The sequence below is a fragment of the Salmo salar genome, chromosome 23 (genome assembly GCF_965601325.2).
Source record: "Salmo salar chromosome 23, fSalSal1, whole genome shotgun sequence".
NCBI lineage: Eukaryota > Metazoa > Chordata > Actinopteri > Salmoniformes > Salmonidae > Salmo > Salmo salar.
Window position 1 is genome coordinate 42,472,954 of NC_138313.1, and position 21,597 is coordinate 42,494,550.

Genomic DNA, 21,597 nt, shown 5'->3' on the forward strand with positions numbered 1-21,597 from the left:
TATCTCAGCCCCCGTTAATCACACAGACTAACTCTTGGTACCACTGGATGCGGAAGACAAAGACAGATCTGATGGTACAACCCATACGTCTATAGCTAAAACTGACAATGTTGAAAAGGGGGTAGAATTCCACAAAAATAACTTGCTTTGAAATATGGATGGATGTCCACCAACATTAGGTCATATTTTACCTGTTGGCAACCAGCATCGCTGACCATCTTTCTCATTTGTGGAACCTAGCAATTCTCCATAATTAACATCATTTGATTGCAACAACTGTTGATGCTGAGAATGCAACACAAACCGCTGGTGCAAATGCTCTTTTCAAGATGCTCCACCTTGATCACAACTACTTATACACCAAGACTATACTTTCAGGGATCATTTCTATAGTTCGTTACTTGAGAAATGTGTGTCTAAAGTGGTAGGTCTCGCTATCCATGATGGCGATTCAAGATATTCCCGTTCAGAACATGAATCTGGTGGCTAGAAATGACTTTGCTCATGTTTCTTTCACCTTTGATGATCTTTCCTTGTTCTTCAATGATCATGGATGAAGGGAATATGTTCTGAGTGGATGTTCACCCTGTACAATAAAACTTACTGAAATGTCTCCAGAATCCTCATCGTTAATAAAATAAATCCTATTGAATCAGTCCTGATACCTCAGCAAAAATCTTTTCAGTTTTCTGACTTTCATATATCTCCATGTCCAGCCCTTATATTTAGCTTCACAATGAGGTGTTTTACCATTTTCCTTTCAGGACAACCTTTGACCTTCCTTTGATCTTCTACATAGAATAACCCCATAACTTCTAACAACTCTTGTGTAGCTTGGGAGCGTCATAGAGCTAATCATGTCACATGTGCATGTTCGTTAGAGTCTCAGCTTTTCATAGATAGCTTTTAGGGGTTTGTAATTCAAACCATTCTGACTCTACAGATGTTTTTGTAAAAAAAAGACCCGGACCTGGGCCCCAATGAGATATGTCTTTGTCTCACAAACACAGCTCTATCTCAGCCCCCGTTAATCACACAGACTAACTCTTGGTACCACTGGATGCGGAAGACAAAGACAGATCTGATGGTACAACCCATACGTCTATAGCTAAAACTGACAATGTTGAAAAGGGGGTAGAATTCCACAAAAATAACTTGCTTTGAAATATGGATGGATGTCCACCAACATTAGGTCATATTTTACCTGTTGGCAACCAGCATCGCTGACCATCTTTCTCATTTGTGGAACCTAGCAATTCTCCATAATTAACATAATTTGATTGCAACAACTGTTGATGCTGAGAATGCAACACAATCCGCTGGTGCAAATGCTCTTTTCAAGATGCTCCACCTTGATCACAACTACTTATACACCAAGACTATACTTTCAGGAATCATTTCTATAATTCGTTACTTGAGAAATGTGTGTCTAAAGTGGTAGGTCTCGCTATCCATGATGACGATTCAAGATATTCCCGTTCAGAACATGAATCTGGTGGCTAGAAATGACTTTGCTCATGTTTCTTCCACCTTTGATGATCTTTCCTTGTTCTTCAATGATCATGGATGAAGGGAATATGTTCTGAGTGGATGTTCACCCTGTACAATAAAACTTACTGAAATGTCTCCCAAATCCTCATCGTTAATAAAATAAATCCTATTGAATCAGTCCTGATACCCCAGCAAAAATCTTTTCAGTTTTCTGATTTTCATTTATCTCCATGTCCAGGCCTTATATTTAGCTTCACAATGAGGTGTTTTACCATTTTCCTTTCAGGACAACCTTTGACCTTCCTTTGATCTTCTACATAGAATAACCCCATAACTTCTAACAACTCTTGTGTAGCTTGGGAGCGTCATAGAGCTAATCATGTCACATGTGCATGTTCGTTAGAGTCTCAGCTTTTCATAGATAGCTTTTAGGGGTTTGTAATTCAAACCATTCTGACTCTACAGATGTTTTTGTAAAAAAAAGACCCGGACCTGGGCCCCTTTGAGATATGTCTTTGTCTCCCAAACACAGCTCTATCTCAGCCCCCGTTAATCACACAGACTAACTCTTGGTACCACTGGATGCGGAAGACAAAGACAGATCTGATGGTACAACCCATACGTCTATAGCTAAAACTGACAATGTTGAAAAGGGGGTAGAATTCCACAAAAATAACTTGCTTTGAAATATGGATGGATGTCCACCAACATTAGGTCATATTTTACCTGTTGGCAACCAGCATCGCTGACCATCTTTCTCATTTGTGGAACCTAGCAATTCTCCATAATTAACATCATTTGATTGCAACAACTGTTGATGCTGAGAATGCAACACAAACCGCTGGTGCAAATGCTCTTTTCAAGATGCTCCACCTTGATCACAACTACTTATACACCAAGACTATACTTTCAGGGATCATTTCTATAGTTCGTTACTTGAGAAATGTGTGTCTAAAGTGGTAGGTCTCGCTATCCATGATGGCGATTCAAGATATTCCCGTTCAGAACATGAATCTGGTGGCTAGAAATGACTTTGCTCATGTTTCTTTCACCTTTGATGATCTTTCCTTGTTCTTCAATGATCATGGATGAAGGGAATATGTTCTGAGTGGATGTTCACCCTGTACAATAAAACTTACTGAAATGTCTCCCAAATCCTCATCGTTAATAAAATAAATCCTATTGAATCAGTCCTGATACCCCAGCAAAAATCTTTTCAGTTTTCTGATTTTCATTTATCTCCATGTCCAGGCCTTATATTTAGCTTCACAATGAGGTGTTTTACCATTTTCCTTTCAGGACAACCTTTGACCTTCCTTTGATCTTCTACATAGAATAACCCCATAACTTCTAACAACTCTTGTGTAGCTTGGGAGCGTCATAGAGCTAATCATGTCACATGTGCATGTTCGTTAGAGTCTCAGCTTTTCATAGATAGCTTTTAGGGGTTTGTAATTCAAACCATTCTGACTCTACAGATGTTTTTGTAAAAAAAAGACCCGGACCTGGGCCCCTTTGAGATATGTCTTTGTCTCCCAAACACAGCTCTATCTCAGCCCCCGTTAATCACACAGACTAACTCTTGGTACCACTGGATGCGGAAGACAAAGACAGATCTGATGGTACAACCCATACGTCTATAGCTAAAACTGACAATGTTGAAAAGGGGGTAGAATTCCACAAAAATAACTTGCTTTGAAATATGGATGGATGTCCACCAACATTAGGTCATATTTTACCTGTTGGCAACCAGCATCGCTGACCATCTTTCTCATTTGTGGAACCTAGCAATTCTCCATAATTAACATCATTTGATTGCAACAACTGTTGATGCTGAGAATGCAACACAAACCGCTGGTGCAAATGCTCTTTTCAAGATGCTCCACCTTGATCACAACTACTTATACACCAAGACTATACTTTCAGGAATCATTTCTATAGTTCGTTACTTGAGAAATGTGTGTCTAAAGTGGTAGGTCTCGCTATCCATGATGACGATTCAAGATATTCCCGTTCAGAACATGAATCTGGTGCCTAGAAATGACTTTGCTCATGTTTCTTCCACCTTTGATGATCTTTCCTTGTTCTTCAATGAACATGGATGAAGGGAATATGTTCTGAGTGGATGTTCACCCTGTACAATAAAACTTACTGAAATGTCTCCCAAATCCTCATATTTAATAAAAGAAATCCTATTGAATCAGTCCTGATACCCCAGCAAAAATCTTTTCAGTTTTCTGATTTTCATTTATCTCCATGTCCAGGCCTTATATTTAGCTTCACAATGAGGTGTTTACCATTTTCCTTTCAGGACAACCTTTGACCTTCCTTTGATCTTCTACATAGAATAACCCCATAACTTCTAACAACGCTTGTGTAGCTTGGGAGCGTCATAGAGCTATTCATGTCACATGTGCATGTTCGTTAGAGTCTCAGCTTTTCATAGATAGCTTTTAGGGGTTTGTAATTCAAACCATTCTGACTCTACAGATGTTTTTGTAAAAAAAAGACCCAGACCTGGGCCCCTTTTGAGATATGTCTTTGTCTCACAAACACAGCTCTATCTCAGCCCCCGTTAATCACACAGACTAACTCTTGGTACCACTGGATGCGGAAGACAAAGACAGATCTGATGGTACAACCCATACGTCTATAGCTAAAACTGACAATGTTGAAAAGGGGGTAGAATTCCACAAAAATAACTTGCTTTGAAATATGGATGGATGTCCACCAACATTAGGTCATATTTTACCTGTTGGCAACCAGCATCGCTGACCATCTTTCTCATTTGTGGAACCTAGAAATTATCCATAATTAACATCATTTGATTGCAACAACTGTTGATGCTGAGAATGCAACACAAACCGCTGGTGCAAATGCTCTTTTCAAGATGCTCCACCTTGATCACAACTACTTATACACCAAGACTATACTTTCAGGGATCATTTCTATAGTTCGTTACTTGAGAAATGTGTGTCTAAAGTGGTAGGTCTCGCTATCCATGATGGCGATTCAAGATATTCCCGTTCAGAACATGAATCTGGTGGCTAGAAATGACTTTGCTCATGTTTCTTTCACCTTTGATGATCTTTCCTTGTTCTTCAATGATCATGGATGAAGGGAATATGTTCTGAGTGGATGTTCACCCTGTACAATAAAACTTACTGAAATGTCTTCCAAATCCTCATCGTTAATAAAATAAATCCTATTGAATCAGTCCTGATACCCCAGCAAAAATCTTTTCAGTTTTCTGATTTTCATTTATCTCCATGTCCAGGCCTTATATTTAGCTTCACAATGAGGTGTTTTACCATTTTCCTTTCAGGACAACCTTTGACCTTCCTTTGATCTTCTACATAGAATAACCCCATAACTTCTAACAACTCTTGTGTAGCTTGGGAGCGTCATAGAGCTAATCATGTCACATGTGCATGTTCGTTAGAGTCTCAGCTTTTCATAGATAGCTTTTAGGGGTTTGTAATTCAAACCATTCTGACTCTACAGATGTTTTTGTAAAAAAAAGACCCGGACCTGGGCCCCTTTGAGATATGTCTTTGTCTCCCAAACACAGCTCTATCTCAGCCCCCGTTAATCACACAGACTAACTCTTGGTACCACTGGATGCGGAAGACAAAGACAGATCTGATGGTACAACCCATACGTCTATAGCTAAAACTGACAATGTTGAAAAGGGGGTAGAATTCCACAAAAATAACTTGCTTTGAAATATGGATGGATGTCCACCAACATTAGGTCATATTTTACCTGTTGGCAACCAGCATCGCTGACCATCTTTCTCATTTGTGGAACCTAGCAATTCTCCATAATTAACATCATTTGATTGCAACAACTGTTGATGCTGAGAATGCAACACAAACCGCTGGTGCAAATGCTCTTTTCAAGATGCTCCACCTTGATCACAACTACTTATACACCAAGACTATACTTTCAGGGATCATTTCTATAGTTCGTTACTTGAGAAATGTGTGTCTAAAGTGGTAGGTCTCGCTATCCATGATGACGATTCAAGATATTCCCGTTCAGAGCATGAATCTGGTGGCTAGATATGACTTTGCTCATGTTTCTTCCACCTTTGATGATCTTTCCTTGTTCTTCAATGAACATGGATGAAGGGAATATGTTCTGAGTGGATGTTCACCCTGTACAATAAAACTTACTGAAATGTCTCCCAAATCCTCATATTTAATAAAATAAATCCTATTGAATCAGTCCTGATACCCCAGCAAAAATCTTTTCAGTTTTCTGGTTTTCATTTATCTCCATGTCCAGGCCTTATATTTAGCTTCACAATGAGGTGTTTACCATTTTCCTTTCAGGACAACCTTTGACCTTCCTTTGATCTTCTACATAGAATAACCCCATAACTTCTAACAACGCTTGTGTAGCTTGAGAGCGTCATAGAGCTATTCATGTCACATGTGCATGTTCGTTAGAGTCTCAGCTTTTCATAGATAGCTTTTAGGGGTTTGTAATTCAAACCATTCTGACTCTACAGATGTTTTTGTAAAAAAAAGACCCGGACCTGGGCCCCTTTGAGATATGTCTTTGTCTCCCAAACACAGCTCTATCTCAGCCCCCGTTAATCACACAGACTAACTCTTGGTACCACTGGATGCGGAAGACAAAGACAGATCTAATGGTACAACCCATACGTCTATAGCTAAAACTGACAATGTTGAAAAGGGGGTAGAATTCCACAAAAATAACTTGCTTTGAAATATGGATGGATGTCCACCAACATTAGGTCATATTTTACCTGTTGGCAACCAGCATCGCTGACCATCTTTCTCATTTGTGGAACCTAGCAATTCTCCATAATTAACATAATTTGATTGCAACAACTGTTGATGCTGAGAATGCAACACAAACCGCTGGTGCAAATGCTCTTTTCAAGATGCTCCACCTTGATCACAACTACTTATACACCAAGACTATACTTTCAGGAATCATTTCTATAGTTCGTTACTTGAGAAATGTGTGTCTAAAGTGGTAGGTCTCGCTATCCATGATGACGATTCAAGATATTCCCGTTCAGAACATGAATCTGGTGGCTAGAAATGACTTTGCTCATGTTTCTTCCACCTTTGATGATCTTTCCTTGTTCTTCAATGAACATGGATGAAGGGAATATGTTCTGAGTGGATGTTCACCCTGTACAATAAAACTTACTGAAATGTCTCCCAAATCCTCATATTTAATAAAAGAAATCCTATTGAATCAGTCCTGATACCCCAGCAAAAATCTTTTCAGTTTTCTGATTTTCATTTATCTCCATGTCCAGGCCTTATATTTAGCTTCACAATGAGGTGTTTTACCATTTTCCTTTCAGGACAACCTTTGACCTTCCTTTGATCTTCTACATAGAATAACACCATAACTTCTAACAACTCTTGTGTAGCTTGGGAGCGTCATAGAGTTAATCATGTCACATGTGCATGTTCGTTAGAGTCTCAGCTTTTCATAGATAGCTTTTAGGGGTTTGTAATTCAAACCATTCTGACTCTACACATGTTTTTGTAAAAAAAAGACCCGGACCTGGGCCCCTTTGAGATACGTCTTTGTCTCCCAAACACAGCTCTATCTCAGCCCCCGTTAATCACACAGACTAACTCTTGGTACCACTGGATGCGGAAGACAAAGACAGATCTAATGGTACAACCCATACGTCTATAGCTAAAACTGACAATGTTGAAAAGGGGGTAGAATTCCACAAAAATAACTTGCTTTGAAATATGGATGGATGTCCACCAACATTAGGTCATATTTTACCTGTTGGCAACCAGCATCGCTGACCATCTTTCTCATTTGTGGAACCTAGAAATTCTCCATAATTAACATCATTTGATTGCAACAACTCTTGATGCTGAGAATGAAACAGAATCCGCTGGTGCAAATGCTCTTTTCAAGATGCTCCACCTTGATCACAACTACTTATACACCAAGACTATACTTTCAGGGATCATTTCTATAGTTCGTTACTTGAGAAATGTGTGTCTAAAGTGGTAGGTCTCGCTATCCATGATGACGATTCAAGATATTCCCGTTCAGAGCATGAATCTGGTGGCTAGATATGACTTTGCTCATGTTTCTTCCACCTTTGATGATCTTTCCTTGTTCGTCAATGAACATGGATGAAGGGAATATGTTCTGAGTGGATGTTAACCATGTACAATAAAACTTACTGAAATGTCTCCCAAATCCTCATCGTTAGTAAAATAAATCCTATTGAATCAGTCCTGATACCCCAGCAAAAATCTTTTCAGTTTTCTGACTTTCATTTATCTCCATGTCCAGCCCTTATATTTAGCTTCACAATGAGGTGTTTACCATTTTCCTTTCAGGACAACCTTTGACCTTCCTTTGATCTTCTACATAGAATAACCCCATAACTTCTAACAACGCTTGTGTAGCTTGAGAGCGTCATAGAGCTATTCATGTCACATGTGCATGTTCGTTAGAGTCTCAGCTTTTCATAGATAGCTTTTAGGGGTTTGTAATTCAAACCATTCTGACTCTACAGATGTTTTTGTAAAAAAAAGACCCGGACCTGGGCCCCTTTGAGATATGTCTTTGTCTCCCAAACACAGCTCTATCTCAGCCCCCGTTAATCACACAGACTAACTCTTGGTACCACTGGATGCGGAAGACAAAGACAGATCTGATGGTACAACCCATACGTCTATAGCTAAAACTGACAATGTTGAAAAGGGGGTAGAATTCCACAAAAATAACTTGCTTTGAAATATGGATGGATGTCCACCAACATTAGGTCATATTTTACCTGTTGGCAACCAGCATCGCTGACCATCTTTCTCATTTGTGGAACCTAGCAATTCTCCATAATTAACATAATTTGATTGCAACAACTGTTGATGCTGAGAATGCAACACAAACCGCTGGTGCAAATGCTCTTTTCAAGATGCTCCACCTTGATCACAACTACTTATACACCAAGACTATACTTTCAGGAATCATTTCTATAGTTCGTCACTTGAGAAATGTGTGTCTAAAGTGGTAGGTCTCGCTATCCATGATGACGATTCAAGATATTCCCGTTCAGAACATGAATCTGGTGGCTAGAAATGACTTTGCTCATGTTTCTTCCACCTTTGATGATCTTTCCTTGTTCTTCAATGAACATGGATGAAGGGAATATGTTCTGAGTGGATGTTCACCCTGTACAATAAAACTTACTGAAATGTCTCCCAAATCCTCATATTTAATAAAAGAAATCCTATTGAATCAGTCCTGATACCCCAGCAAAAATCTTTTCAGTTTTCTGATTTTCATTTATCTCCATGTCCAGGCCTTATATTTAGCTTCACAATGAGGTGTTTTACCATTTTCCTTTCAGGACAACCTTTGACCTTCCTTTGATCTTCTACATAGAATAACCCCATAACTTCTAACAACTCTTGTGTAGCTTGGGAGCGTCATAGAGCTAATCATGTCACATGTGCATGTTCGTTAGAGTCTCAGCTTTTCATAGATAGCTTTTAGGGGTTTGTAATTCAAACCATTCTGACTCTACACATGTTTTTGTAAAAAAAAGACCCGGACCTGGGCCCCTTTGAGATACGTCTTTGTCTCCCAAACACAGCTCTATCTCAGCCCCCGTTAATCACACAGACTAACTCTTGGTACCACTGGATGCGGAAGACAAAGACAGATCTGATGGTACAACCCATACGTCTATAGCTAAAACTGACAATGTTGAAAAGGGGGTAGAATTCCACAAAAATAACTTGCTTTGAAATATGGATGGATGTCCACCAACATTAGGTCATATTTTACCTGTTGGCAACCAGCATCGCTGACCATCTTTCTCATTTGTGGAACCTAGAAATTCTCCATAATTAACATCATTTGATTGCAACAACTGTTGATGCTGAGAATGAAACAGAATCCGCTGGTGCAAATGCTCTTTTCAAGATGCTCCACCTTGATCACAACTACTTATACACCAAGACTATACTTTCAGGGATCATTTCTATAGTTCGTTACTTGAGAAATGTGTGTCTAAAGTGGTAGGTCTCGCTATCCATGATGACGATTCAAGATATTCCCGTTCAGAGCATGAATCTGGTGGCTAGATATGACTTTGCTCATGTTTCTTCCACCTTTGATGATCTTTCCTTGTTCGTCAATGAACATGGATGAAGGGAATATGTTCTGAGTGGATGTTAACCATGTACAATAAAACTTACTGAAATGTCTCCCAAATCCTCATCGTTAGTAAAATAAATCCTATTGAATCAGTCCTGATACCCCAGCAAAAATCTTTTCAGTTTTCTGACTTTCATTTATCTCCATGTCCAGCCCTTATATTTAGCTTCACAATGAGGTGTTTTACCATTTTCCTTTCAGGACAACCTTTGACCTTCCTTTGATCTTCTACATAGAATAACCCCATAACTTCTAACAACTCTTGTGTAGCTTGGGAGCGTCATAGAGCTAATCATGTCACATGTGCATGTTCGTTAGAGTCTCAGCTTTTCATAGATAGCTTTTAGGGGTTTGTAATTCAAACCATTCTGACTCTACAGATGTTTTTGTAAAAAAAAGACCCGGACCTGGGCCCCTTTGAGATATGTCTTTGTCTCCCAAACACAGCTCTATCTCAGCCCCCGTTAATCACACAGACTAACTCTTGGTACCACTGGATGCGGAAGACAAAGACAGATCTGATGGTACAACCCATACGTCTATAGCTAAAACTGACAATGTTGAAAAGGGGGTAGAATTCCACAAAAATAACTTGCTTTGAAATATGGATGGATGTCCACCAACATTAGGTCATATTTTACCTGTTGGCAACCAGCATCGCTGACCATCTTTCTCATTTGTGGAACCTAGAAATTCTCCATAATTAACATCATTTGATTGCAACAACTGTTGATGCTGAGAATGCAACACAAACCGCTGGTGCAAATGCTCTTTTCAAGATGCTCCACCTTGATCACAAGTACTTATACACCAAGACTATACTTTCAGGAATCATTTCTATAGTTCGTTACTTGAGAAATGTGTGTCTAAAGTGGTAGGTCTCGCTATCCATGATGACGATTCAAGATATTCCCGTTCAGAACATGAATCTGGTGGCTAGAAATGACTTTGCTCATGTTTCTTCCACCTTTGATGATCTTTCCTTGTTCTTCAATGAACATGGATGAAGGGAATATGTTCTGAGTGGATGTTCACCCTGTACAATAAAACTTACTGAAATGTCTCCCAAATCCTCATATTTAATAAAAGAAATCCTATTGAATCAGTCCTGATACCCCAGCAAAAATCTTTTCAGTTTTCTGATTTTCATTTATCTCCATGTCCAGGCCTTATATTTAGCTTCACAATGAGGTGTTTACCATTTTCCTTTCAGGACAACCTTTGACCTTCCTTTGATCTTCTACATAGAATAACCCCATAACTTCTAACAACGCTTGTGTAGCTTGGGAGCGTCATAGAGCTATTCATGTCACATGTGCATGTTCGTTAGAGTCTCAGCTTTTCATAGATAGCTTTTAGGGGTTTGTAATTCAAACCATTCTGACTCTACAGATGTTTTTGTAAAAAAAAGACCCGGACCTGAGCCCCTTTTGAGATATGTCTTTGTCTCACAAACACAGCTCTATCTCAGCCCCCGTTAATCACACAGACTAACTCTTGGTACCACTGGATGCGGAAGACAAAGACAGATCTGATGGTACAACCCATACGTCTATAGCTAAAACTGACAATGTTGAAAAGGGGGTAGAATTCCACAAAAATAACTTGCTTTGAAATATGGATGGATGTCCACCAACATTAGGTCATATTTTACCTGTTGGCAACCAGCATCGCTGACCATCTTTCTCATTTGTGGAACCTAGAAATTCTCCATAATTAACATCATTTGATTGCAACAACTGTTGATGCTGAGAATGAAACAGAATCCGCTGGTGCAAATGCTCTTTTCAAGATGCTCCACCTTGATCACAACTACTTATACACCAAGACTATACTTTCAGGGATCATTTCTATAGTTCGTTACTTGAGAAATGTGTGTCTAAAGTGGTAGGTCTCGCTATCCATGATGACGATTCAAGATATTCCCGTTCAGAGCATGAATCTGGTGGCTAGAAATGACTTTTCTCATTATTATTCAACCTTTGATGATCTTTCCTTGTTCGTCAATGAACATGGATGAAGGGAATATGTTCTGAGTGGATGTTAACCATGTACAATAAAACTTACTGAAATGTCTCCCAAATCCTCATCGTTAGTAAAAGAAATCCTATTGAATCAGTCCTGATACCCCAGCAAAAATCTTTTCAGTTTTCTGACTTTCATTTATCTCCATGTCCAGCCCTTATATTTTGCTTCACAATGAGGTGTTTTACCATTTTCCTTTCAGGACAACCTTTGACCTTCCTTTGATTTTCTACATAGAATAACCCCATAACTTCTAACAACTCTTGTGTAGCTTGGGAGCATCATAGAGCAAATCATGTCACATGTGCATGTTCGTTAGAGTCTCAGCTTTTCATAGATAGCTTTTAGGGGTTTGTAATTCAAACCATTGTGACTCTACAGATGTTTTTGTAAAAAAGACCCGGACCTGGGCCTCTTTGAGATACGTCTTTGTCTCACAAACACAGCTCTATCTCAGCCCCCGTTAATCACACAGACTAACTCTTGGTACCACTGGATGCGGAAGACAAAGACAGATCTGATGGTACAAGCCATACGTCTATAGCTAAAACTGACAATGTTGAAAAGGGGGTAGAATTCCACAAAAATAACTTGCTTTGAAATATGGATGGATGTCCACCAACATTAGGTCATATTTTACCTGTTGGCAACCAGCATCGCTGACAATCTTTCTCATTTGTGGAACCTAGCAATTCTCCATAATTAACATCATTTGATTGCAACAACTGTTGATGCTGAGAATGCAACACAAACCGCTGGTGCAAATGCTCTTTTCAAGATGCTCCACCTTGATCACAACTACTTATACACCAAGACTATACTTTCAGGGAGCATTTCTATAGTTTGTTACTTGAGAAATGTGTGTCTAAAGTGGTATGTCTCGCTATCCATGATGACGATTCAAGATATTCCCGTTCAGAACATGAATCTGGTGGCTAGAAATGACTTTGCTCATGTTTCTTCCACCTTTGATGATCTTTCCTTGTTCTTCAATGAACATGGATGAAGGGAATATGTTCTGAGTGGATGTTCACCCTGTACAATAAAACTTACTGAAATGTCTCCCAAATCCTCATCGTTAGTAAAATAAATCCTATTGAATCAGTCCTGATACCCCAGCAAAAATCTTTTCAGTTTTCTGACTTTCATTTATCTCCATGTCCAGCCCTTATATTTAGCTTCACAATGAGGTGTTTTACCATTTTCCTTTCAGGACAACCTTTGACCTTCCTTTGATCTTCTACATAGAATAACCCCATAACTTCTAACAACTCTTGTGTAGCTTGGGAGCGTCATAGAGCTAATCATGTCACATGTGCATGTTCGTTAGAGTCTCAGCTTTTCATAGATAGCTTTCAGGGGTTTGTAATTCAAACCATTCTGACTCTACAGATGTTTTTGTAAAAAAAAGACCCGGACCTGGGCCCCTTTGAGATACGTCTTTGTCTCACAAACACAGCTCTATCTCAGCCCCCGTTAATCACACAGACTAACTCTTGGTACCACTGGATGCGGAAGACAAAGACAGATCTGATGGTACAAGCCATACGTCTATAGCTAAAACTGACAATGTTGAAAAGGGGGTAGAATTCCACAAAAATAACTTGCTTTGAAATATGGATGGATGTCCACCAACATTAGGTCATATTTTACCTGTTGGCAACCAGCATCGCTGACAATCTTTCTCATTTGTGGAACCTAGCAATTCTCCATAATTAACATCATTTGATTGCAACAACTGTTGATGCTGAGAATGCAACACAAACCGCTGGTGCAAATGCTCTTTTCAAGATGCTCCACCTTGATCACAACTACTTATACACCAAGACTATACTTTCAGGGAGCATTTCTATAGTTTGTTACTTGAGAAATGTGTGTCTAAAGTGGTATGTCTCGCTATCCATGATGACGATTCAAGATATTCCCGTTCAGAACATGAATCTGGTGGCTAGAAATGACTTTGCTCATGTTTCTTCCACCTTTGATGATCTTTCCTTGTTCTTCAATGAACATGGATGAAGGGAATATGTTCTGAGTGGATGTTCACCCTGTACAATAAAACTTACTGAAATGTCTCCCAAATCCTCATCGTTAGTAAAATAAATCCTATTGAATCAGTCCTGATACCCCAGCAAAAATCTTTTCAGTTTTCTGACTTTCATTTATCTCCATGTCCAGCCCTTATATTTAGCTTCACAATGAGGTGTTTTACCATTTTCCTTTCAGGACAACCTTTGACCTTCCTTTGATCTTCTACATAGAATAACCCCATAACTTCTAACAACTCTTGTGTAGCTTGGGAGCGTCATAGAGCTAATCATGTCACATGTGCATGTTCGTTAGAGTCTCAGCTTTTCATAGATAGCTTTCAGGGGTTTGTAATTCAAACCATTCTGACTCTACAGATGTTTTTGTAAAAAAAAGACCCGGACCTGGGCCCCTTTGAGATACGTCTTTGTCTCACAAACACAGCTCTATCTCAGCCCCCGTTAATCACACAGACTCACTCTTGGTACCACTGGATGCGGAAGACAAAGACAGATCTGATGGTACAACCCATACGTCTATAGCTAAAACTGACAATGTTGAAAAGGGGTTAGAATTTCACAAAAATAACTTGCTTTGAAATATGGATGGATGTCCACCAACATTAGGTCATATTTTACCTGTTGGCAACCAGCATCGCTGACCATCTTACTCATTTGTGGAACCTAGCAATTCTCCATAATTAACATCATTTGATTGCAACAAGTGTTGATGCTGAGAATGCAACACAAACCGCTGGTGCAAATGCTCTTTTCAAGATGCTCCACCTTTATCACAACTACTTATACACCAAGACTATACTTTCAGGGATCATTTCTATAGTTCGTTACTTGAGAAATGTGTGTCTAAAGTGGTAGGTCTCGCTATCCATGATGACGATTCAAGATATTCCCGTTCAGAGCATGAATCTGGTGGCTAGATATGACTTTGCTCATGTTTCTTCCACCTTTGATGATCTTTCCTTGTTCTTCAATGAACATGGATGAAGGGAATATGTTCTGAGTGGATGATCACCCTGTACAATAAAACTTACTGAAATGTCTCCCAAATCCTCATCGTTAGTAAAATAAATCCTATTGAATCAGTCCTGATACCCCAGCAAAAATCTTTTCAGTTTTCTGACTTTCATTTATCTCCATGTCCAGCCCTTATATTTAGCTTCACAATGAGGTGTTTTACCATTTTCCTTTCAGGACAACCTTTGACCTTCCTTTGATCTTCTACATAGAATAACCCCATAACTTCTAACAACTCTTGTGTAGCTTGGGAGCGTCATAGAGCTAATCATGTCACATGTGCATGTTCGTTAGAGTCTCAGCTTTTCATAGATAGCTTTCAGGGGTTTGTAATTCAAACCATTCTGACTCTACAGATGTTTTTGTAAAAAAAAGACCCGGACCTGGGCCCCTTTGAGATACGTCTTTGTCTCACAAACACAGCTCTATCTCAGCCCCCGTTAATCACACAGACTCACTCTTGGTACCACTGGATGCGGAAGACAAAGACAGATCTGATGGTACAACCCATACGTCTATAGCTAAAACTGACAATGTTGAAAAGGGGGTAGAATTCCACAAAAATAACTTGCTTTGAAATATGGATGGATGTCCACCAACATTAGGTCATATTTTACCTGTTGGCAACCAGCATCGCTGACCATCTTACTCATTTGTGGAACCTAGCAATTCTCCATAATTAACATCATTTGATTGCAACAACTGTTGATGCTGAGAATGCAACACAAACCGCTGGTGCAAATGCTCTTTTCAAGATGCTCCACCTTTATCACAACTACTTATACACCAAGACTATACTTTCAGGGATCATTTCTATAGTTCGTTACTTGAGAAATGTGTGTCTAAAGTGGTAGGTGTCGCTATCCATGATGACGATTCAAGATATTCCCGTTCAGAGCATGAATCTGGTGGCTAGATATGACTTTGCTCATGTTTCTTCCACCGTTGATGATCTTTCCTTGTTCGTCAATGAACATGGATGAAGGGAATATGTTCTGAGTGGATGTTAACCATGTACAATAAAACTTACTGAAATGTCTCCCAAATCCTCATCGTTAGTAAAATAAATCCTATTGAATCAGTCCTGATACCCCAGCAAAAATCTTTTCAGTTTTCTGACTTTCATTTATCTCCATGTCCAGCCCTTATATTTAGCTTCACAATGAGGTGTTTTACCATTTTCCTTTCAGGACAACCTTTGACCTTCCTTTGATCTTCTACATAGAATAACCCCATAACTTCTAACAACTCTTGTGTAGCTTGGGAGCGTCATAGAGCTAATCATGTCACATGTGCATGTTCGTTAGAGTCTCAGCTTTTCATAGATAGCTTTCAGGGGTTTGTAATTCAAACCATTCTGACTCTACAGATGTTTTTGTAAAAAAAAGACCCGGACCTGGGCCCCTTTGAGATACGTCTTTGTCTCACAAACACAGCTCTATCTCAGCCCCCGTTAATCACACAGACTCACTCTTGGTACCACTGGATGCGGAAGACAAAGACAGATCTGATGGTACAACCCATACGTCTATAGCTAAAACTGACAATGTTGAAAAGGGGTAGAATTCCACAAAAATAACTTGCTTTGAAATATGGATGGATGTCCACCAACATTAGGTCATATTTTACCTGTTGGCAACCAGCATCGCTGACCATCTTTCTCATTTGTGGAACCTAGCAATTCTCCATAATTAACATAATTTGATTGCAACAACTGTTGATGCTGAGAATGCAACACAAACCGCTGGTGCAAATGCTCTTTTCAAGATGCTCCACCTTGATCACAACTACTTATACAACAAGACTATACTTTCAGGGATCATTTCTATAGTTCGTTACTTGAGAAATGTGTGTCTAAAGTGGTAGGTCTCGCTATCCATGATGACGATTCAAGATTTTCCCGTTCAGAGCATGAATCTGGTGGCTAGATATGACTATGCTCATGTTTCTTCCACCTTTGATGATCTTTCCTTGTTCTTCAATGAACATGGATGAAGGGAATATGTTCTGAGTGGATGTTCACCCTGTACAATAAAACTTACTGAAATGTCTCCCAAATCCTCATCGTTATTAAAAAAAATCCTATTGAATCAGTCCTGATACCCCAGCAAAAATCTTTTAAGTTTTCTGATTTTCATTTATCTCCATGTCCAGGCCTCGTATTTAGCTTCACAATGAGGTGTTTTACCATTTTCCTTTCAGGACAACCTTTGACCTTCCTTTGATCTTCTACGTAGAATAACCCCATAACTTCTAACAACTCTTGTGTAGCTTGGGAGCGTCATAGAGCTAATCATGTCACATTTGCATGTTCGTTAGAGTCTCAGCTTTTCATAGATAGCTTTTAGGGGTTTGTAATTCAAACCATTCTGACTCTACAGATGTTTTTGTAAAAAAAATACCCGGACCTGGGCCCCTTTGAGATACGTCTTTGTCTCACAAACACAGCTCTATCTCAGCCCTCGTTAATCACACAGACTAACTCTTGGTACCACTGGATGCGGAAGACAAAGACAGATCTGATGGTACAACCCATACGTCTATAGCTAAAACTGACAATGTTGAAAGGGGGTAGAATTCCACAAAAATAACTTGCTTTGAAATATGGATGGATGTCCACCAACATTAGGTCATATTTTACCTGTTGGCAACCAGCATCGCTGACCATCTTTCTCATTTGTGGAACCTAGCAATTCTCCATAATTAACATAATTTGATTGCAACAACTGTTGATGCTGAGAATGCAACACAAACCGCTGGTGCAAATGCTCTTTTCAAGATGCTCCACCTTGATCACAACTACTTATACACCAAGACTATACTTTCAGGGATCATTTCTATAGTTCGTTACTTGAGAAATGTGTGTCTAAAGTGGTAGGTCTCGCTATCCATGATGACGATTCAAGATTTTCCCGTTCAGAGCATGAATCTGGTGGCTAGATATGACTTTGCTCATGTTTCTTCCACCTTTGATGATCTTTCCTTGTTCGTCAATGAACATGGATGAAGGGAATATGTTCTGAGTGGATGTTAACCATGTACAATAAAACTTACTGAAATGTCTCCAAAATCCTCATCGTTAGTGAAATAAATCCTATTGAATCAGTCCTGATACCCCAGCAAAAATCTTTTCAGTTTTCTGACTTTCATTTATCTCCATGTCCAGCCCTTATATTTAGCTTCACAATGAGGTGTTTTACCATTTTCCTTTCAGGACAACCTTTGACCTTCCTTTGATTTTCTACATAGAATAACCCCATAACTTCTAACAACTCTTGTGTAGCTTGGGAGCATCATAGAGCAAATCATGTCACATGTGCATGTTCGTTAGAGTCTCAGCTTTTCATAGATAGCTTTTAGGGGTTTGTAATTCAAACCATTCTGACTCTACAGATGTTTTTGTAAAAAAAGACCCGGACCTGGGCCTCTTTCAGATACGTCTTTGTCTCACAAACACAGCTCTATCTCAGCCCCCGTTAATCACACAGACTAACTCTTGGTACCACTGGATGCGGAAGACAAAGACAGATCTGATGGTACAACCCATACGTCTATAGCTAAAACTGACAATGTTGAAAAGGGGGTAGAATTCCACAAAAATAACTTGCTTTGAAATATGGATGGATGTCCACCAACATTAGGTCATATTTTACCTGTTGGCAACCAGCATCGCTGACCATCTTACTCATTTGTGGAACCTAGCAATTCTCCATAATTAACATCATTTGATTGCAACAACTGTTGATGCTGAGAATGCAACACAAACCGCTGGTGCAAATGCTCTTTTCAAGATGCTCCACCTTGATCACAACTACTTATACACCAAGACTATACTTTCAGGGATCATTTCTATAGTTCGTTACTTGAGAAATGTGTGTCTAAAGTGGTAGGTCTCGCTATCCATGATGACGATTCAAGATATTCCCGTTCAGAGCATGAATCTGGTGGCTAGATATGACTTTGCTCATGTTTCTTCCACCTTTGATGATCTTTCCTTGTTCTTCAATGAACATGGATGAAGGGAATATGTTCTGAGTGGATGTTCACCCTGTACAATAAAACTTACTGAAATGTCTCCCAAATCCTCATCGTTAGTAAAATAAATCCTATTGAATCAGTCCTGATACCCCAGCAAAAATCTTTTCAGTTTTCTGACTTTCATTTATCTCCATGTCCAGCCCTTATATTTAGCTTCACAATGAGGTGTTTTACCATTTTCCTTTCAGGACAACCTTTGACCTTCCTTTGATCTTCTACATAGAATAACCCCATAACTTCTAACAACTCTTGTGTAGCTTGGGAGCGTCATAGAGCTAATCATGTCACATGTGCATGTTCGTTAGAGTCTCAGCTTTTCATAGATAGCTTTCAGGGGTTTGTAATTCAAACCATTCTGACTCTACAGATGTTTTTGTAAAAAAAAGACCCGGACCTGGGCCCCTTTGAGATACGTCTTTGTCTCACAAACACAGCTCTATCTCAGCCCCCGTTAATCACACAGACTAACTCTTGGTACCACTGGATGCGGAAGACAAAGACAGATCTGATGGTACAAGCCATACGTCTATAGCTAAAACTGACAATGTTGAAAAGGGGGTAGAATTCCACAAAAATAACTTGCTTTGAAATATGGATGGATGTCCACCAACATTAGGTCATATTTTACCTGTTGGCAACCAGCATCGCTGACAATCTTTCTCATTTGTGGAACCTAGCAATTCTCCATAATTAACATCATTTGATTGCAACAACTGTTGATGCTGAGAATGCAACACAAACCGCTGGTGCAAATGCTCTTTTCAAGATGCTCCACCTTGATCACAACTACTTATACACCAAGACTATACTTTCAGGGAGCATTTCTATAGTTTGTTACTTGAGAAATGTGTGTCTAAAGTGGTATGTCTCGCTATCCATGATGACGATTCAAGATATTCCCGTTCAGAACATGAATCTGGTGGCTAGAAATGACTTTGCTCATGTTTCTTCCACCTTTGATGATCTTTCCTTGTTCTTCAATGAACATGGATGAAGGGAATATGTTCTGAGTGGATGTTCACCCTGTACAATAAAACTTACTGAAATGTCTCCCAAATCCTCATCGTTAGTAAAATAAATCCTATTGAATCAGTCCTGATACCCCAGCAAAAATCTTTTCAGTTTTCTGACTTTCATTTATCTCCATGTCCAGCCCTTATATTTAGCTTCACAATGAGGTGTTTTACCATTTTCCTTTCAGGACAACCTTTGACCTTCCTTTGATCTTCTACATAGAATAACCCCATAACTTCTAACAACTCTTGTGTAGCTTGGGAGCGTCATAGAGCTAATCATGTCACATGTGCATGTTCGTTAGAGTCTCAGCTTTTCATAGATAGCTTTCAGGGGTTTGTAATTCAAACCATTCTGACTCTACAGATGTTTTTGTAAAAAAAAGACCCGGACCTGGGCCCCTTTGAGATACGTCTTTGTCTCACAAACACAGCTCTATCTCAGCCCCCGTTAATCACACAGACTCACTCTTGGTACCACTGGATGCGGAAGACAAAGACAGATCTGATGGTACAACCCATACGTCTATAGCTAAAACTGACAATGTTGAAAAGGGGTTAGAATTTCACAAAAATAACTTGCTTTGAAATATGGATGGATGTCCACCAACATTAGGTCATATTTTACCTGTTGGCAACCAGCATCGCTGACCATCTTACTCATTTGTGGAACCTAGCAATTCTCCATAATTAACATCATTTGATTGCAACAAGTGTTGATGCTGAGAATGCAACACAAACCGCTGGTGCAAATGCTCTTTTCAAGATGCTCCACCTTTATCACAACTACTTATACACCAAGACTATACTTTCAGGGATCATTTCTATAGTTCGTTACTTGAGAAATGTGTGTCTAAAGTGGTAGGTCTCGCTATCCATGATGACGATTCAAGATATTCCCGTTCAGAGCATGAATCTGGTGGCTAGATATGACTTTGCTCATGTTTCTTCCACCTTTGATGATCTTTCCTTGTTCTTCAATGAACATGGATGAAGGGAATATGTTCTGAGTGGATGATCACCCTGTACAATAAAACTTACTGAAATGTCTCCCAAATCCTCATCGTTAGTAAAATAAATCCTATTGAATCAGTCCTGATACCCCAGCAAAAATCTTTTCAGTTTCCTGACTTTCATTTATCTCCATGTCCAGCCCTTATATTTAGCTTCACAATGAGGTGTTTTACCATTTTCCTTTCAGGACAACCTTTGACCTTCCTTTGATCTTCTACATAGAATAACCCCATAACTTCTAACAACTCTTGTGTAGCTTGGGAGCGTCATAGAGCTAATCATGTCACATGTGCATGTTCGTTAGAGTCTCAGCTTTTCATAGATAGCTTTCAGGGGTTTGTAATTCAAACCATTCTGACTCTACAGATGTTTTTGTAAAAAAAAGACCCGGACCTGGGCCCCTTTGAGATACGTCTTTGTCTCACAAACACAGCTCTATCTCAGCCCCCGTTAATCACACAGACTCACTCTTGGTACCACTGGATGCGGAAGACAAAGACAGATCTGATGGTACAACCCATACGTCTATAGCTAAAACTGACAATGTTGAAAAGGGGGTAGAATTCCACAAAAATAACTTGCTTTGAAATATGGATGGATGTCCACCAACATTAGGTCATATTTTACCTGTTGGCAACCAGCATCGCTGACCATCTTACTCATTTGTGGAACCTAGCAATTCTCCATAATTAACATCATTTGATTGCAACAACTGTTGATGCTGAGAATGCAACACAAACCGCTGGTGCAAATGCTCTTTTCAAGAT

At 39.4% G+C, this 21,597-nt stretch overlaps 21 non-coding genes across 21 annotated transcripts; all 21 read left to right on the top strand.

Moving 5' to 3' along the window:
• The first annotated feature begins 362 nt into the window (after positions 1-362).
• Positions 363-578, top strand: LOC145863104 (small nucleolar RNA U3). The gene has a single exon (XR_014382430.1). It is a non-coding gene; the product is annotated as a small nucleolar RNA U3 (small nucleolar RNA).
• A 797-nt stretch (positions 579-1,375) lies between these two features.
• Positions 1,376-1,591, top strand: LOC145863119 (small nucleolar RNA U3). Its single transcript, XR_014382444.1, has one exon. It is a non-coding gene; the product is annotated as a small nucleolar RNA U3 (small nucleolar RNA).
• Positions 1,592-2,388: 797 nt separating this feature from the next.
• Positions 2,389-2,604, top strand: LOC145863105 (small nucleolar RNA U3). The gene has a single exon (XR_014382431.1). It is a non-coding gene; the product is annotated as a small nucleolar RNA U3 (small nucleolar RNA).
• Positions 2,605-3,401: 797 nt separating this feature from the next.
• LOC145863144 (small nucleolar RNA U3) lies at positions 3,402-3,617 on the top strand. Its single transcript, XR_014382466.1, has one exon. It is a non-coding gene; the product is annotated as a small nucleolar RNA U3 (small nucleolar RNA).
• Positions 3,618-4,414: 797 nt separating this feature from the next.
• LOC145863106 (small nucleolar RNA U3) lies at positions 4,415-4,630 on the top strand. Its single transcript, XR_014382432.1, has one exon. It is a non-coding gene; the product is annotated as a small nucleolar RNA U3 (small nucleolar RNA).
• A 797-nt stretch (positions 4,631-5,427) lies between these two features.
• Positions 5,428-5,643, top strand: LOC123730004 (small nucleolar RNA U3). Its single transcript, XR_006761697.1, has one exon. It is a non-coding gene; the product is annotated as a small nucleolar RNA U3 (small nucleolar RNA).
• Positions 5,644-6,439: 796 nt separating this feature from the next.
• LOC145863143 (small nucleolar RNA U3) lies at positions 6,440-6,655 on the top strand. Its single transcript, XR_014382465.1, has one exon. It is a non-coding gene; the product is annotated as a small nucleolar RNA U3 (small nucleolar RNA).
• A 797-nt stretch (positions 6,656-7,452) lies between these two features.
• LOC145863137 (small nucleolar RNA U3) lies at positions 7,453-7,668 on the top strand. Its single transcript, XR_014382459.1, has one exon. It is a non-coding gene; the product is annotated as a small nucleolar RNA U3 (small nucleolar RNA).
• Positions 7,669-8,464: 796 nt separating this feature from the next.
• LOC145863079 (small nucleolar RNA U3) lies at positions 8,465-8,680 on the top strand. The gene has a single exon (XR_014382407.1). It is a non-coding gene; the product is annotated as a small nucleolar RNA U3 (small nucleolar RNA).
• Positions 8,681-9,477: 797 nt separating this feature from the next.
• LOC145863138 (small nucleolar RNA U3) lies at positions 9,478-9,693 on the top strand. The gene has a single exon (XR_014382460.1). It is a non-coding gene; the product is annotated as a small nucleolar RNA U3 (small nucleolar RNA).
• A 797-nt stretch (positions 9,694-10,490) lies between these two features.
• Positions 10,491-10,706, top strand: LOC123729903 (small nucleolar RNA U3). Its single transcript, XR_006761602.2, has one exon. It is a non-coding gene; the product is annotated as a small nucleolar RNA U3 (small nucleolar RNA).
• A 797-nt stretch (positions 10,707-11,503) lies between these two features.
• Positions 11,504-11,719, top strand: LOC123730023 (small nucleolar RNA U3). The gene has a single exon (XR_006761716.2). It is a non-coding gene; the product is annotated as a small nucleolar RNA U3 (small nucleolar RNA).
• A 795-nt stretch (positions 11,720-12,514) lies between these two features.
• Positions 12,515-12,730, top strand: LOC123730019 (small nucleolar RNA U3). The gene has a single exon (XR_006761712.2). It is a non-coding gene; the product is annotated as a small nucleolar RNA U3 (small nucleolar RNA).
• A 797-nt stretch (positions 12,731-13,527) lies between these two features.
• Positions 13,528-13,743, top strand: LOC145863082 (small nucleolar RNA U3). The gene has a single exon (XR_014382409.1). It is a non-coding gene; the product is annotated as a small nucleolar RNA U3 (small nucleolar RNA).
• Positions 13,744-14,540: 797 nt separating this feature from the next.
• Positions 14,541-14,756, top strand: LOC145863132 (small nucleolar RNA U3). Its single transcript, XR_014382455.1, has one exon. It is a non-coding gene; the product is annotated as a small nucleolar RNA U3 (small nucleolar RNA).
• Positions 14,757-15,553: 797 nt separating this feature from the next.
• Positions 15,554-15,769, top strand: LOC123729890 (small nucleolar RNA U3). The gene has a single exon (XR_006761589.2). It is a non-coding gene; the product is annotated as a small nucleolar RNA U3 (small nucleolar RNA).
• Positions 15,770-16,565: 796 nt separating this feature from the next.
• LOC145863085 (small nucleolar RNA U3) lies at positions 16,566-16,781 on the top strand. Its single transcript, XR_014382412.1, has one exon. It is a non-coding gene; the product is annotated as a small nucleolar RNA U3 (small nucleolar RNA).
• A 796-nt stretch (positions 16,782-17,577) lies between these two features.
• Positions 17,578-17,793, top strand: LOC145863083 (small nucleolar RNA U3). Its single transcript, XR_014382410.1, has one exon. It is a non-coding gene; the product is annotated as a small nucleolar RNA U3 (small nucleolar RNA).
• Positions 17,794-18,589: 796 nt separating this feature from the next.
• LOC123729901 (small nucleolar RNA U3) lies at positions 18,590-18,805 on the top strand. The gene has a single exon (XR_006761600.2). It is a non-coding gene; the product is annotated as a small nucleolar RNA U3 (small nucleolar RNA).
• Positions 18,806-19,602: 797 nt separating this feature from the next.
• On the top strand, positions 19,603-19,818 carry LOC123729908 (small nucleolar RNA U3). The gene has a single exon (XR_006761607.2). It is a non-coding gene; the product is annotated as a small nucleolar RNA U3 (small nucleolar RNA).
• A 797-nt stretch (positions 19,819-20,615) lies between these two features.
• On the top strand, positions 20,616-20,831 carry LOC123729998 (small nucleolar RNA U3). Its single transcript, XR_006761691.2, has one exon. It is a non-coding gene; the product is annotated as a small nucleolar RNA U3 (small nucleolar RNA).
• The last annotated feature ends 766 nt before the right edge of the window (positions 20,832-21,597 follow it).